Genomic DNA, 3,249 nt, shown 5'->3' on the forward strand with positions numbered 1-3,249 from the left:
GTTAGGTCTTTTTTTTTTGTATCAACACAGGGGGCTTAATAATGTCTTTTGATACAGTCAAGAAAACAATAATGCAAACAGATCCTAGTTGCAAAATCTAGACTCTGAGGTTCTTCTGCTATGTGGAGATGGCCTCATGATCTTAAAATGTTTACTTTATTCTTTTATTTAACTTATATTTCCTTCTAGTTGAACTAGGAGATGTTCTGTGATTAAATTAACTATAACACCCAAACTTATAACTTACCATTAATGAAGCAGGAATTTCGCTGAGACCAATGGTACATGTTTCAGTAACAATACATATAAAATTGTCCTGTACCATTTCACAACTGCAACTTCTCTTTAACCATGCAGAGTTTGAAAACACACATTTAGCTTACATAACTTGGTGTAGTGAAGCACACTTGGTCTTGCCCACATGAACCATATCTGTGCATTAAACACACAGAGGTAATAGAACAGAATAATTACCATTGAGATCCTAACTACTTTGACACCATCTCTGTCAGGCAAGAACGCTGCTGTTCCAGCCACATACTAAAGCTACTGTTAGAAATTCTGTCTGCATTCTGCTTCTAGAGATATGAAAACAAACATCCTTCCAACTTAAACAATAGAAGAAGCAACGTTTTTAATGAAATAGTTGCATGCTATAGAGAAACAGTGCACACCACTTGCTGAATATGCAATCATTTCAACTTGTCTTTTTTCTAAATGAAAAGCCATTTTACACATCTTTAATAGAAGTCTCTTTATAAAACTCAGACTACTTGGCAGTCCTCAGTTCCCTGTGCTCATTTATTTATCTTAACTTTCATATCTATGAGACTTTACTAATGCCATGTCTAAGATGACCAGAAATAGGAGGGTCACCAGTGACCCATAGGACTTAGGTAAGAGTCTCTCCAGAGTAACACTCCTTTGGATTACTGACTACACCTGGATGGACACAAGGGAGAGTGTCCAAAGTCACAGTGATCTCCTTGTGTTTCCCAGCCAAGCTTTCACAAAGACTTGGGTGGTGAGCATAACAGCAGAGCTGGCTTAGCTTAGCTGGCACTTGCTATTTTGAGAAAATACTCAAAGGCCCTTCCCGTCATAAAACACTGGAGAGAGGAAAGCTAGGAGAAGTCCAACTTTAATTTCTTGAATTTACACTTACAAAAACACACATCTTCACCAACATTAAGAAGATTTGAGAATTTGGCTTTCAGCAAAATTCCACTCCTGGGATAGCAGGATTGAATGCAGATTTCTGCTGTGGGCAAAACCTCACTATTATTTCTAGACAATGGGCTTTCTGTAGTGAACATGGTGGCATTCTGTGCACAAAATGGCCATGAGCCAATTCCCAGTTTTCTCCAGTGAGTTTGCCAGATTGGCTAAAGGAGAGAATATTTTCATACGGACTGGTAATGTGTCTGATGAAACCTAGGGGAAATTATTCTAGCTCCCATTTTCTCAAAGAGTGAATAATAGTCTGAGGGCTAATAGAAAATGCATTTAATTATGTCAAAGGGGTTTGATAGCCACCCAATGTTTCTTTAATATCTGGAGTGGCCCTACTCTTCCAGAAGTTCTGTGTGCACATCTATGACCACCAAGTCTTAGATCATTACTTCCATAACTTTAACTGTTTTGTCAATCGCCTGATTCAAATGAAGAATTTGATTCTGAGATAAGGACTGTGACCTGAGACTCTACACTTAGTAACCACAATAGGCATGGTGTTGCGATGAGTGGCCTTCTTATCACATTCCAAGTAGAAAGGAATGAGATGACCACATGCAATTTACATGAGTAATTCATCAACAAATAGTCAGTACATTAAACTCAAGAGTACAGATGGGAAATTGGTATACACTGATCATGAAATTGTAGCAGCCAATAAAACACTGATACATAAACGAAGCTGGGTAGATTTCCAGGATATTATATGAAGTGGAAAAACTCCAATCCCCAAAGTTGCATACTGTTCAACTGTGTTTGTCTACTATTTGTTAAATAATAATTTTAGGAGAAGGGGAAGTCTGAGTGTTACCAAGGAGATCTTAGCCCAACAGCAGTGTTCCCAGATTAAATGTAAGCAAACAATAAACACCGGTTATTGCTTCTGCAGAACAACTAGGTCATTTTTAACTTGACCATAATTCTCAGTCACATTTATTTCCAGTTCACCCCTTCAACTATCTCACATGGCCAATATGATTAATTAAGGTCTATCGGAATATAATGAATCTTTAAATTTCTGATTTATCTAAAATAAAAATTAACAAAATTCCTTAAAACCAACTAAAATTCTCTCCTCTGAAATGTAACTGAACTCTCTTAAGTATTTAAATTTGTAGATAATGCATCCAGATCAAGAATGCTGTCAAGAGTCAGCTACTATCTTATGTCATCTCTTATAAGGGATTTTTGTGAAAAATGTCCCCTCCTTGGTACGGACTGCTGCATGGTTTATTTTACTAGGGATACTCTCCTTCTTCCCTCCCGCAGCATATAATTTGTTCTTAGAGCAAGTGTATAAGATAAAGCTGAACAAGTCAATCAGCCAGATAGTTATCATTTACTTACCTAAATACATTCTGTCTACTGGCTCCTGTTCTTTCTACTCTCCCCCACAGTGATTATATATATAAAATCCCAGTTCCTGAACCCTTCTATCCTCCCCCCATAAACCCCCATCCCATCCTCTTTCTGCTCCCCAGGGAGGATGAGACCTTCTATGGGGATCTTCAAAGTCTGTCATATTATTTGGGGCAGCGCCTAGGTCCTCCCCAATGAGTCTAGGCTTAGGGAGTATCCCTCTATGTGGAATGGGCTCCCAAAGTCAATTTGTATACTAGGGATAAATACTGATCCACTACCAGAGACCCCAAAACTGCCCAGTCCTTCCCACTAGCACCACAGTCACAGAATCTGGGTCGGTCCTATGTTGGTTTCCTAGATATCAGACTGGAATGCATGAGCTTCCCCTTGTTCAGGTCAGCAGTTTTTATGGGTTTCTCCATCCTGGTTGTGATCCCTTTGCTCATCTCACCTTCCTTTCTGCAACTGGACTCCAGGAGTTCAGCTCAGTGTTTAGCTGTGGATGTCTGCTTCTGCTTCCATCAGCTACTGTATGAAGGCTCTAGGATGGCATATAAGGTAGTCATCAATCTCATTCTCGGGGAAGGGCATTTAAGGTAGCCCCTCCACTATTGCTTAGATTGTTAGTTGGGGTCATCCTTGTAGATCTCTGAA

The sequence above is a fragment of the Phodopus roborovskii genome, unplaced genomic scaffold (genome assembly GCF_943737965.1).
Source record: "Phodopus roborovskii unplaced genomic scaffold, PHOROB, whole genome shotgun sequence".
NCBI classification, from domain to species: domain Eukaryota; kingdom Metazoa; phylum Chordata; class Mammalia; order Rodentia; family Cricetidae; genus Phodopus; species Phodopus roborovskii.